The 14,863-nt window shown below is 45.3% G+C and overlaps 1 protein-coding gene across 1 annotated transcript in view; it reads right to left on the reverse strand.

The window, feature by feature from the left end:
- The window catches only part of LOC105447861, a 34,995-nt gene extending 26,497 nt beyond the window's left edge, over nucleotides 1-8,498 (reverse strand). The window contains exon 1 of the mRNA XM_011686094.1: nucleotides 8,459-8,498. The gene's annotated coding sequence lies outside the window, so the exon portion shown is untranslated. The remainder of the gene's footprint in view (nucleotides 1-8,458) is intronic.
- Nucleotides 8,499-14,863: the final 6,365 nt, after the last annotated feature.

Consider the following 14,863-nt stretch of genomic DNA (forward strand, 5'->3'; position numbering starts at 1 on the left):
AAGTTAATCCAAATTCGCGCGCGATTCTCTTATTATTGCGACAAGCTTTGTTCAAAAAGTCTTCGTGTAGCAAAACCAATTGCTCGACGGTAAGAAGCGTCTTTTCTCTAATTCTTGCTCGTTGACATTTAAAACGCTTTACTATCTTCAAATGACGATAAAAGCACTTCTCTTTAAATTGAAATCGAAGATTCTCCGGGAAGATAACGTCAATTTTTATATTTCATCCTTTTCTTGATGAATATAATTTTTTTATGTTCAATCAATATCTGTGTTTTTTTTACTCTCTGCCATCATTACCAGGAAATCATTCTAAAAAACGAAAGTTCACACGTGTATTTGCATAAGCAATCGCGAATTCATATAGATATATATATATATATATATATAGGTGGAACGTAAGAAACTGCCGCCGACGCTTCGTGGAAATGAATCCCCCAGCTAAATACTCTCTTTCCTGATTGTACTTCACTGAATTGTCAGGCGGAAGTCGTATGTCATTACAGACGGATTCCAGTCGCGCGGAAAGGTCGAGACCTCTCGATAAAGTTCCATTTCTCAGAATTTTAACATATTACAGTAAGTGCTCTATAATAAAAAAAAAGCCAAGACGATCTGCTTAAAGTGTATAAGAACAAAAGGCCCCGAGATATACGCGTAGCGCGGTGCGCAGCACTCCGCAATATTTTCATCGCGGAATAACGGCCGCTGCGTTTGCCCCTTTGTCGGATTTATCGCGTTCACCGGGAGCGTCGTAATGAGTAGCGCGCGAAAGGAACGCAATTTCTCTCTGTTCTTAGAGAGCGCCGCTCGCGTATCCGACAGCACGCGACGCCGAGTCGAACAAAGTAACGCCTTATCACTTGAATTTCTTCCATCATCTCGCGAGCGAGAGAACGACGTGCGCGTCGCCAACGACGAAGCAACAAAAAAACAAAAAGAAGAAATCGAAAGCCCCTTGCCTAGAAGCCGCGCGCGATCGAGGAAGAATCAATAGCTGCCGCCGTGAAAACAAAATTCTTTATAGCTGTTCGTTCAAAGCTAATGCGTAACAGCCTGTCAACATCGGAAATTCAACTGCGAAAATCGACGTCACGTCAGCGCGCGGAACGCTTTTTCGCTCTTACAGGCGCCTGTAGCAACGGCATGTCCATGAAACAAAAAAAAGGAAGAAAAAAAAACGAAATGCCGCGGCAAAGGAAAACAACGCGCAGAAGTTGCATTTCGCGGAAAATCTGGCAGCTCCGGGAAATTCTGACATCCTTCTCTCGCACGAGAGAAAAGTTTATTAACTCATAATTACACTAATGACTTGGGCATATAGTGCTGATGGTTTAAGCAAAATTTTCGGTAATAATGGACATATGCCCCGCCGCTAACGAGCTGCATCTAATATAAACGTGTTTTTCTCGCAACGTAAAACGATATTTATCTTGGATGTTGAAACGAGGAGGAAAAATTTAACGAGAAGAAGAGAGGCGGGACTTTCTTGATCTCTTAATTTCTAGAATTTATTAAGATTCGCGCGTGTACACCTCTCAGCGGGTAATGTCGCAAAAAATATCTATGACAAGTCGAGTGGTTGTATTATAAAAAGTTTTCAATCGAGCAGCCCGGCGCGGAGTCGACCGTTCTCCGATCCCGAGGAAAAAAGGAACTTTGTTAATACGACGGGGGGAAAAAAATTTCCATTCCCGCAAGCTAGATTAAATTCTGAACGATTGGGTTAGTAAACTTGAAGTAAGACCATCTCGGTCGGGCGGAGAGCGCTGCTCTCCTCTGGGAGCGGAATATCAAACACTCCGACAAAGTAACCACTTATACATGTAGCCAAGGAAACACCGCGCACTCCTTCCACCGATTGATCCTACCGGGAAAGAGCGTTTCACCGGTAGGTACTCGTGCGGCAAAAAAAGGAACGTGATCGTCGGAAGGTATGAGGTAGAAACTCGACCAAGGAGAGCTCATTCCTTTTATCTGTCCAACCGCCGTCCGGCTTCGACCCTTTGTTTTGCTCTCCAGCTCCACTGGCGAAGCTTCACCCGCCAAACCATATCAATTACTTTTTTTTACCGATCGAAGAACCGAAGGGTCCAAGTGAGGATGACAAGATGGCAATTCATCAGGAGAGAGTCGCAGTCTCAACCCGTCACTCCGATTGCTTTAAAGGGCCGACCGCGCCTGGGCTGCGCGTTAAATGTCACCGCATCTTCTCTCATGACCGTGACGTTATCCGTGGTGAAGGAGGCATAATTGAATAGACGAGATACAGAGAGGGCTGGGGCGAGCCCAGCCAAGGCAAGATGTTGGCAAACACGGTTATGTTGATGGTATTCAGATTAAACGGGGTAATGTAATGGCATTAACGCCAACCTGTCCCGACAAGTTGTTTCGTATCACACCGAGTTTGTATAATAACGTGTGAGGATCTCGGGGGAAGGAGGGAAGAATTCCCTACCATTCGGGAATTACGTTTAGGAGGAGGTAACTCGCGTTACTCGCGAATTATTCGCAGTCGCAGATTCCAAACGCAGATAAAGTTATAAAGCATGAAGTAGTGACGGACGCGCGTATAGCGATAGACACGATAGCGAAGACCCGTTCAAGAGATTAATCGATAATAGGTAGATCGAAAGTTACGGTAGATGCATTCGGTATTTCGGTAGATCGTGAAGTGCGCTCGAGAGAGATAGAGAGAGAGAGAGAGTGTGTGTGTGTGTGTGTGTGTTAAATGCGTAGGATGCGGGATGTGAGTAGAAATAAATAAACTTCGAGTACTTCACAATAAATAGACGGATTTCGCTTTAATATAGCCGGATGCGCGAAACGCTAGCGATGCGATCGTTCTAGTGCGCTGGAATCGGAATGGAAAACGAAGTCGCGAGGGAAGCTTTATAACGTGATAAAAATTCGTGACGTCTCTCTCCATAACGGTATACGGCAACGTTTAGTTTTATACCGTATATATTCTATGACGCAAAAATCGGGCGACGCGGTATAAAATTTCAATATGCAAATTCGCGAAGACGGCCGCCCAACCCACGCGACCCGTATATCGACGAGAGAAACGGCGAGGGAGATAAATTAAACGGAGGAAACAAAACGTTACCTCTCCTGATATCGCGATCTCGTTACCATATTGATGCGCCGAGGCGTAATCCGCCACCGTCGAGTTTTCCTCCGAGGCGCGCCGTTACATGCCATAATGTCGATTTACTTCTGGCAATTTGAAGAAACATTTCAAATTAAGCGCATCTCGGCAGAATCTCTCTGCGCTCCGGCCCTCAAAACCCGCACGACGGAAATTCTCGACGGAAAATTCTTCAACGGAAGGTTTTCTCTCAAGTTTGCGATGCTCGCGATATTGTAGCAGCAAAATCCTTAACAGATACACGAGATTCTGGATTCGCGAGTAATAAACACGGTAAAAATGTTGCGCTATCCTTTCACTTATTATTTCTTACAAACTAGATTAAATTAAATGGCATTTCGCAATTTTTATCTTATCATAAGAATTATAAATTATTAAAATTAAGATCGGAAGTTTCAAGCGTCTTGTACAATACAAAATATCTCAACGAAAATGATTACGCAAAATAAAAATATGAATTCGATTATAGAAACGATATTCGCGATATTGTATAGTATAGCAAAATCCTTAACAGATACACGAGATCCTGGATTCATGAGTAATAAACACAGGTAAAAAGCGTCGCGCTATCCTCCCATTTATTATTGCTTACAAACTAGACTAATTAAATATCATTCCGCAATTTTCATCTGAGGATTATAAATTATTAAAATTAATCGCGAAAGTTCCGAGCGTCTTGCATAATATAAAAAATATCTACAAAATCAATTACACAAAATATGGATTCGATTATGAAAACGATATTCGCTTTTCAAATACTGAATTCAACAAAGGATAAGGTTTTTACGTGTTGAGTTCGAAATATCACTCTATTTGGAAGGAGCGTGAATAAATGATCTGGCTGGGTGCGAGGAATTTTAATGGAAAACGCGAAAACGAACGCGCTTCGCACCGAGCCGACTTGTGTATCTCGCACGTAGTCAAAGTACGCTGTAACTTTCGATTGGATCCACAATTAATGACGAGTACCGTCGTCGTCGGCGCGTGTCCGCAAGCGTTGTTACCAGTTAGCAATTAATTACTCCGTCCCCGGCAAAAGGGAGACCCTGCCGTGGCGGGCGCTCTGTTAACGGCAATAATTAATCTGACCATCGATCCGCGCGATTGTTAATTGACGAACTCAACATTTTGCCGGTACTTTTGCATATGTTGTAACGTGCGCGCGTTCGCGTTTTCCGTTGGATTTATCCATATTTAATGCGCGACGAAATCTCGCGTAGAAATGCGCGAAATCGCTCGATCTCGATGAAATCGCAATGAGGGAAACATTCGAGCGTAAATACCCCTCGACCCGTTCGATGACTGTTCGGATTTCCGTTTGGCTTTTTCCTCGGCACTCGGCGGAGGTCCCCGTTATACGCGTTATATTCTGCATGCAATTCCGTTTATCCGGCCTCTCTTTCTTACGATTACGCACCGTATTCTGAGAAATTGTGGGATATAAAATTACAGCCGCGATTCTCTTCCGAAGAGGAAATCGATGGCTGACGTGCTCGTGGAGGCTAACGTTTTACAGGTTCCGAAGAATTGAGCTTCGAAGAGTGGGAATACGCCGGTTCTGCTTCAGCAGTTAATTAAAAAGTGTCAATCCTGCGAACTTATTAATTAAATGTTTATTTAAAAAAAAAAGCTCCATCAATTATTACAGGAATTTTCTGAAACGTTTCCACTGGCCGTTAATTAGGGCGTTACGCATAAATGATTAAAAAAGATAATAATCAAGATCGTGCCGGGAGTGCACTTATTATAGTATTAATGCGAGCCGCGTCGGTTTAATTATCAAGCTCGACCACTGTGACGGAGTTGACCCAGCGCGGTGGTGGCGGTGCGCGGCGCACGGCGGCGGCGGTGGCGGATGCGCGCGGGCACATCGGGGGAATTTTTAAATTTGATTCCTACGTCAGGCACGGGACTCTGACGGGCGCGCATTTAGAGCCACGTTTGTTTTTAAAGCCCCGGCAACAGCTTCGCCGCGTCGTAAAAAGAGGGAAGGAGGGACGGAATGACACTATGGCCCCGTGTAGCTTACTGCTTTTTACCACTCTCTCGCAATTCATTCCAGCACACGGAGAATGGCGACGTTGTTACGAAAAATCTTCACTCCGGTGGATAATGTTGTGAAACGTGAAAGCAAGAAATAACGTAACGCCGCCGCGTTTAACACACTTATAACAACGGTCGCGACGATAATCTCGAGGACGGACAATATTTTTCGAACGCATCCTTCAACACTATATGAATGCTCGGTATGTCAAACAAGGAGATATCCTTCATTTATAATTGATATACACCAAACATTCGGTGCTTGAAGGGATTGAATACACATCGGTAAATCGTAAATATTCGTATCAGCTCTGTTCGAGCTCTTTCGACATGTACGACATTCATATATATATATATATATATATACATACGACATACGGCGATTTATTTGCGTGCATCTTGCGCCCCGCAGAACGAGCGTCCGCTTAAAATACGAGCTCGGGCTGATTTACACGTATATCTCCGCTTTTAACCCCTCGGGTATTAGCGTCGCTCTCCTCCCTTTCTCTCTTTCTGTCCTCTCTTCTTTTTTTCTCTTTTTCCACTTCTCTTTTCGCTGATACGCGACAAATGCCCTCGCTTAATTTCGCCGTTTGCAAAAGAGATCCGGCACGTCCAACCAACGACGTGGTCTTATGACTTCAAACGGCGTAAGCGGGGATCGATATGGCGCAACGAAAATAGAACTTAGCGCAAGGAGAGTGAGACATACCGGTGCGATGCGGGATGCACCCGTGGATGTAATAAAGTCCGGTTGAAAAGTATCGTCCCTCGCACGGCGCGATAACCATCCCCCTGGGGCCGTAAAGGCGCTCTTTACGGGTTACTGAGAAATGTAAACTTGTGCATTATGAAAACGTGTGCATTGTGCGAGAGCGTATATAGAGTCCCGGGGATCCTCGGTGCGCGACGCGTCTTTGAGCACGTACGTAATGAAATCTTTCGGAACGACGGGCACAGAGTACCGACGAGCGAAAAATAAATAAAAAAAGAGAAAGTAGGGGGCAGGTGGGACAATGGGAGAACGCAACGTCGCTCGTCATTTCAATGGCGCGCGTTCGACGGCACCCGCGCCCGATCGATCACGGCAAAAATAGAGCGCGAAATTGATCGGTTCATTTTTAACATCGCTTTTATATTAACTCCCAATTGCACAAATTATATCGTACTATTATGTAATTGAATCTGTTTACGGAGTTTACGGATATACGATTAAGTTTCATCCGTATTAACTCGCTTTTGAAGGCTTCAGCAGCTCCAGCGGAGAATTTTATTCTCTCTCTCTCTCTCTCTCTCTCTGTTATCCTGTGTTATTGTTGTTAATACAAACTCAGGTCAGCGTATGCGCAAGCAACCTCGGATTGCTCTATCCATCCGCTCGACTTCATGGTAAATCTTGGAAGCGTCGAATAATGCATAAAGGCCGCAGTGTTATACAGCATGCGGGAGCGAGTGCTTGTGAGAGTGAGTGCCGTTCGTAAATATTAAAACACGTACATACTATCTATTGCCGAGAATTTACGAGTTCCGGTACTTCGACAGAAGGAATATTTGCGAGCGAAAAATAACGTTCGTTTCTCCGTAGGGAGAAGTATGCCGTGTGCGCGGCGCGCGCGAAGTGCAGAGAGAGAGAGAGAGAGAGAGAGAAAGGGCGGGGACGAGAGACCTAATATCTCGAGGGATTTTCAAGGCGAACGAACCGGCGACTTATACACGTACGAGAAGAAGAAAAAAAGCAATAAGAACATTAGTGACGTAGAAAGCTACATTATTATCGCGGGCAGCTTTTAGCGTAATTCGTCATGGCGCGCATTTGCGGCATTATGAACGTGTCAGGAGAGCTGAATACTAATGCGCGGGACCTCGGTCTACGTCCGCCCCTCTTCACGTCAACAAGCCGGAAAAGACGATGCGGACGAGACGACTAAAATGTAAGAAAGACGGGCCCGCGAGTTTCTTTTCCGCGCGACGCGATGAATAAATTAGATATATCAGAGTGCCGTCGCGCGCTCGCGACGTAATCGTCGCTAAATACGTACCCTCTATCGAACGCGTATTTTAAAGAATAACGTCCAAACGTCGGTTGCGTACACGATGGATTATCTTAGTTTCTTATCGCACGCAAGCTTCCGTCAACTCGTATATCCTTCGTCACGCAATTTGAAGGAACATAAATTAATACATACAGCCGTCCGTTCTAATCATAAATTTCTAAAAGGCTTTCCAGCGGCGAAACTAACGATTGCCACTCACGTTTTCGACTCTTATCACACAACGTGTCCCCGCCGAATACAAAATCGAGCCGCATTCTGTCTACAGAATGTTCAACTTGTTGACCCACTTGGGAGATTTACTCGTGCCATCGCAGTTCTGCAATTCACATTCGACAGTCCGTCCAATCTCTCTCTCTCTCTCTCTCCCTCCGTTCGATCATGCGTCTTCATTCGAACATTCGGAATCGACAATTCATCTATTGGCACCGGTTCGACAATTACCCCATTTATCGCGAAGGCCCGGCGAGAAAATTGACTTTTTCGTCCAAATGAAACGAAACTACTTCGCGAAAACAGGGTCAACGGCCAGTCCGCCAGTGTGCGCGAACTTTCTTGAAAAAAGATATATAAGAATGCAGAACGCTGAGCTCTTCCGAATGAACTTCTTCCGGAATTCTACGTTTTCCCGCCTAAAATTTAGCAACCGCCGCCCACGAAATACCGACACTCGTTTCGAGAGAGAATCAAAGTTCACTTTCATCTCCTACGCATGGCTTTTATTTCTCATATTGGCTTAATTTTGTATAATACACAACATTTAAATTGAATATTAAATAATAATCGGGTACGAGTCTTTGAAGATCATAAATTGGAAAATAATTGGAAAGTTATTTATGTAAGTCGAAAACATCGTTGGAATACCCTGAAAATTAAACGGAAATTTTATCGTCTACACTTCGTCGAAAGTATTAGACTCTCTTCTCGGAACTCGGAACAGACAGTCGATTTGCATCGATGCTTTTTATCGAGAAAAAAGACCTAATTCGAAATTGATCGAGGAGTATCCATAGCTGAAGGAAGAGACGCGGAACGTAAAAAACATAACGGACGTGTCAACATCAGAGGAGAATCGACTTTCAGCCGTGATTGCAAAACCCGACGGAGAGCGAAGCTTTTCCGCCCCGCGCAGGTTACGGGTTATATAAGAAATTGCGCAGTCATAGCCATACGCCGCGAGCCAGATCGAATGGCAGGAAACGCGAGAACTCACCTCAGCATGATGAAGCTGACGCCCGCACGGCGTTCACATGCGACGCGCGACTCTGCCGCCGATCCCTTCTGTCGTCGTCATTCACGTTCGGCGGGGGGCCGGCGAGTTCCCCCGCACGAAATGGGAGAAGAAACTAAAAACGCGCGGCGAACCGAGCCAAAGGGAGAGAAAAGCTCGCGAGACGCGCTCGAGACGCGATCACCATGCATTCACCCGCATTCACGGCGCGTTCTCGACTCTCACGGCGAAGCGCTCTCGTTTTTTACGCGAGCGCGCCGCGCCGCGCCGGCTGAACCGGCGCGCGACGATGCGCCCCGATCGTCGGGGGGCGGGAGGGGGGTTGGTTGGTACTTCTCGTTATCGGCGGAGACGAGAACGAGAAAGAGAGGAAAGAGAAAACGCGTGCGGCGGGGCGGCGTTGGGTGCTCCGCTTCTGCGGCGAAGGGCCAGCGGAGCCGGCGCGCGGCGCAACTTACCCCACTCGCGGCTCGAAGCTGACTGAACGCACCCCCGAGCGAGAAGGTTGCGGGTGGAGAATCCGGCGACGCGGGGCGCAGATCGGCAGCGACACGCGAGACCGCGACCTGTCGCGGATATCGCGTAGGGGAAGGGGGGACGCCCTTATCGGCCGGCGTCGGGGTGCGCTCTCTTATCCCGATGGCGTCGATAGGATGTGCGGAAGACAGCTATCTAAATCTCACGGGTTTGCAGGAGGATCCGCCGCGCCCGCGCCGTGAGACCGAGTTGTATATAGGAGCAAAGCTCGCGCGCGTTTCCCACTTTCGAGGATTTACGATAAAGTTGAAATCTCTTACACGCGCAGTTACGGAGCGGATCGCGCGCCGCGGTCTGGATTTCTTTATTTTAACATTGAGCCGGAAAACGGTTTAGACGGCGCGCTCGATACTTCTCTATCCCGAAAGTGATATACGGGGGATGTGATATCAAAGACGATCGTTCTTATCGAAGAAACTTTGAATAATAATGCAGCGATCTCTTCGCTTCTATACGCTTCACGAATAAAAATTACTTTTTGATTTGGAAAATTGTACAGGCTGTCTTGTGTTACTCGTTAAGGTTGGCAAACTTGGGTACTTCTCTTGTTACAATCAGGGGAGTACGTGCATATTATTATAAAGTCGATATCGTGAGAATATCAGTTACTAAATGCATTGCGTTATCGTTGATATGCAAATCTCTCGGCATGAATAAACCAACAGCGACGTGAGCTGACCGGCTTTTATAATTATCGTAACATGGAGAAATGTCTCGACATACGGGAACCTTTGCACAGTTCTAGTTGCGAACGATTAACGGGATACTGTTACCGTGTGGATTAACAGTCACCTTGGCCACGTTGCATGACGTTTTCGGAAAATCTAATAATTCGGTGATATTCCACGGAGCGCGACACGACGCGCGGCGACGCGTCTCGTATACTGGCTCTGCGTGACATTTGGCAGCGATTCAAAGGAATAAATTAAACGCTTTCCGAGAAAACGCACCAACGCACGATTTTCTGATTTTTGCTAAAAAGAATTTATTCGCTTTCAGCTCGTGCCCGGAGAGCTCGCGGAACTGCATATTTTATTTCCTTGGCACGGGAAAATCTCGCGCTTAGCGCGCGTGTTTACTTGCCAAAAGTTCGATCGAAGTTGAGGGCGAGCGGACCGAAAGAGACAGAGAGAGAGAGAGAGAGAGGTTCAACTTTTTACTTGTTCGCGCGGAAAATTTCGTGCGAGCTTGCAAATCGGACGTTTTGTGACCTAAAGAGGAAATACTTCGGACTAGAGTTCGCAAAGAGGGAACAGTTCGCAAGTGCGTACTGAATACTCGAATCTCTCTATTTTTATTTCATTTTTATGCTTGGATTTTTACTACATGTATAAAAAGAAATGCGTGATTTATGTAACGCGACAAAATCTTTTCCCCTGGCGTGAACAATGGCGCGTGAGGTATTAAACATTTTCGCGTCTCGCGCGTCTCGAAGAAAATATACGAGCCTCGAGCGTGCTCATCGCGCGAAAATAACATCGCGTGTAAATCCTCTTACGTCGCCTAAGCCCGAGCCCTTCCGTTCGAGAGAGCTTCCATGATGCCGTAAAACAACCGAATACTCGGCCTGCACCCCGGGTGGCATGGTTATCGCGAGAGCATGCCATCCGAACTTTCGCGCTCACACTCTCCGGGTTGAATCTCATTATCGTGCCTTGTCGAAGAGCACGATGAAATAGTGATATTACGCGTTTCTATATGTATAGCATGCAACAGCAGCAACAGCGGCAGCATAACTGCATCTTGGCGAGTTCTCTGCATAGTGCACTTTATACACCCATATTTCTCTCGACTACGACAGTAACTTGTCCCAGCTGAAAGAATTTTTTCGTACATGGTAATCGCGTATTCCCCTCGGTCGTGTAGCTTTGTACGAGCTTTCCGGGAGCTATACGTTCCCGTATATACGCGACGGGATTTTCCACAGCTTTTCCACGTAACAATCGTAGGTGTATATGTGCATACTTTAAGTAAATCGATCGGATGGTTCGACGTTACGTAGTTCGGCGAAATTTCACAATACCGACGACATAATATCGCGTTTCAGTATACCTAATAATCTCAATCTCTGTCAGCGCTCGTGAAAAAAACGCTATACTGTTGTCGCTATTGACAGAAAAAAATTGTTTTTTATTCAACTGTTTAGTGAAACGGAAGTAAGTATTGCTTTGCGTATAATGTTATACGATGCGTATTCCTATGTGTATTGATAACACGTTCGGAAACTTCGTTTCAATTTCGCTTCAATCGTATTGATATAGCCGGCACAATTTATGGACTATAGCGCAACGAGCGCGGAAACAATGCAGACAGATTGACTACGAATGAATGCCGGGTTCTTTGAAAATGCGAGAGAGATACGCAGCTTTTCACACGCAGTACGTTTTTTATTGACTCCCCTCGCACGATAATATTAACTTGGCGTGTCGACGGGGATATTTTGCGTATTTTGTCACGCTGAATCGAGAGGGCGGATTCATGATGCACGCGATAGCATTTAATATCATGGAGAATCCCAAGATTCTCCCATATATATATGTATATACATATATATATATATACATATATATACGCTCTTTCGGAAGACAAAACCGGGTCGGAGTAGTCGATTTGTCTGGTACTCGGGGCGAGATTAATAGCGACGCAGTCGGAGGTCGGAGGGAAGAAAGGACGCGCGCGCTCTCAGCTCTCCGAAACCGTCGGAGAAAGAATGTTCCGTTCTCACGGGGTGACCTATAACATTCTACTAGCGCGCGCCTGCAGGGAAGCGTGTGCTCCCATGACACCGGTAAATTAAAAAATCAAGAAGCATCCGAGGAAATGAAGAAACGGAGATACATACCCGAGGAATCTTCGACATTTCTCGGGGACGACAGATATATTAGCGGATTTAAGAAAAGAAAGCAAAAAGGAAGTCAACGGTGAAGGTTGGACTGGACGGACTTTACCGGATATATATTTTCTCCTCTCGCGCTTTTATAATTAGTCGGCGTCACTTTAAACTTATCTCTCCCTCACCCTTAATTAGCGCGAGGATACTAATTTTAATGGAGCTTATAGCTAGATAATCTCGTTTCCTCTCATCGCTTTTATCACGGTCGTAGCTTATCCGTTCTCACGATGCGATTTCACACCGGACGGAAAGGCATGTGCCCCCGAGCCGGCGCCGCCGCAGCCGCCTTCGGTCGGTGCAGGCGTTCATGTTTATCGCCAAGATTAACCTTCAGACAGGACGTGCGGTTGCACTAACGCGACGCGACGATGCTCCAAGGAGGCGATCTCTCTCTCTCTCTCTTTCCCCACCGCGTATAAAAACCGCCTCGTCTTATCCACGGCGATATAGGTTAAAGTGCATCATTTCCCAGGCGACGTAAAAACTTTAAACAGCATCTCGGCCGACTACGCGGTCGATTCCGCATCCCTTCTCGTTAATGCATCATTGATACGAAGACTCTGCGGAAGAATCTTATAGAATTTTACAAGTCTAGATATACGCTTAACATAACGCTCCTTACGTCGAACGAAATCGGCGTTATCTCTTTAAAATTGAAAGGCACTTAAAATCCTCGGGAAAGGAGAACTTAAAATAGAGATGAGATCTTATAGATCGTGATCTGTTTTTTTCATTCTCGCATCGGAAACCTTCGGTTTCTCGATCAGCGTCGAAAGAAGCGCCGTAAACGAAATAGTTGCTTGTCACGAGTCAGCTACACTCTTCTCTCAAATGAAGATAATGTAATTTTGTCCTTTTCGTCCAGCGTAGCTGATTTATAGCGTCCCTTAAGAATAGATTTTTGGAGACCTTCGATTCGAGACCTCCACCCACCACGGGCAATTCGATCATCCCGATACGCGCGGTTCAATTACGCGATGGCTGACCAAGGCGACACAATCGGGAGTTCGTTCGGAATTAGGGTCGCCCACCAGAGAGATCTATATTTAACGAGGACGCGGAAGACGGGGGAGCGTGATGGGGGTTCGCAACTCCGCTACGTGACTGCGCTAATCAACAACGGCTTCATAAATGTCGATTGATGCTAACGATGGCTATACTCCAAGGTAAGAAACTTTCGAATGTCTCGCGACGGTTCGGGCATGCGAATCAATTTCCGACACACAAAGTGCACGTTACATCGCAATTGCAATTTTACCCTGGTCACGTTTTTATCCTCGTAATAGATACGTTATATTATTAGCTACATGTTCACGTACCTATTTTTTTTATTTACGTTCGCGCACTTATTTTTTTTTTTTTTAATCGAAACGAAACGCCTTTCATACACGCATGTCGCTATATGAGAATGTTGATTTTCAAATTCGATTATTCCACAGTCCCCTCACGTATGCCGTATGAATATTTTATTTCGTATTTCATACACGTGTCGCGAGCGCAAGGCGCACGTTTTCGTGCGCGCCGACGGATTCAGCGTACAGCGGCGCTTATTCAGGCCGTGCAAACAGTTCGACTTACTATCTGCACGGCACGAGCGCGACCTGATCTCGCGGCGAGGGCTAAATGCCGCCCGACGATTAACCTCGACGTCGCTGAACTCTAATTGAAGACGCCCTACAGCCCTGCGCGAACTTTAATCGGTTACGCGTGGCTTAACGAGTTTACCGTTCGATCATTCGGTGAAATTGACGCGTGCCCGCGTCTCGCGCGTTTATACTCGCAAATATAAATTCCCCCGCCAAATCGATTACCGCGGAGAAGCCTCGGCTGTTAAGCTCTAATTTGAATCCTCTCGTTTGAGCGCGAGAGTGGGAGACTCGGCGTGACATTTCAAGAATGTTGACATAATTATGTACATACAAGAAGAAAATTCTCTCGATTCGAGCTCATCGGTCGTCGCGCTCCGCGCGTACAAATGTGTACAAGTGGTATTTCCGTCGTCCCGTTACGTAAAACGTTGTAAAGCGAACCGCGCGTGGAAAAATACGGACAAGACCGTTTCGTTTATTTAAACGTTCGTAGATAGCCCTCAGTTCGCCGTGTGACGTTAGGGCAAAAGCATTCCTTCCCCGCTCGAACTTTTCCATTTGATCGTGGGAGCATCGCCCAGCAGTCATTCGCGACTTCTCGATCGAATTTGCGAGACTTTCCGATTGCTCCCTCGTTTGCGAAGTATCTCTCCATGGCCTCTCCATGACATTTGGCCAGGAAATGACGCTCTGAGAATTGTTATCTGGGGAAAAAGGGCGTGTGCTGAAGAAAGGGACGGCTTTCGAGGATTGTATTTCAGAAAACATTTATGGATCATAGTTATATTGATATAATTATATTTAAATAATATATTGATATTGTTATAATCGATATATTATTGATAATATTGATTATACTGATATAGTTAATTAGATAACATTAATCATAAAGCTATCGCAAAATAAAGTTGACTGCACGTACGGAAAAAAACGATTTTGCTGGAAGGTTTAAAAATTTTGAATAGAAGATCTGAAATAATTCTTGTTGAACCATCCAAATTTTGTTGAAAAGTCAAACTTATTGCTAGAATATCAAAACGTTTTACAATAATCGTTTATCATTTTTAAGTTTCCATCAAAATTATATTTTGACTTTTCAGCAAAATTATTTTTAGATCTAAATTTTTTAACCTTCCAGCAAAATCGTTCTTTTCATGCGCGTTAAACGTTTGAAGCCTCATGAAATATAATAATATAGCATGACCGCAGTTTACTGTTATATTTCTAAGGCTTGTTGCGATATATTACAATACATTACAAGAAACTGCAAAGGAACGCTGTTGGTATTGCAAATAAAATGCAACTGCGTTTTTGTGACCAATGCAATTTATATCAATTTGAGTCGATTGCCTTTAAGGCATAAGGTTT

The sequence above is a fragment of the Wasmannia auropunctata genome, unplaced genomic scaffold (assembly GCF_000956235.1).
Source record: "Wasmannia auropunctata unplaced genomic scaffold, wasmannia.A_1.0 LD336090.1, whole genome shotgun sequence".
Classification (NCBI taxonomy): domain Eukaryota; kingdom Metazoa; phylum Arthropoda; class Insecta; order Hymenoptera; family Formicidae; genus Wasmannia; species Wasmannia auropunctata.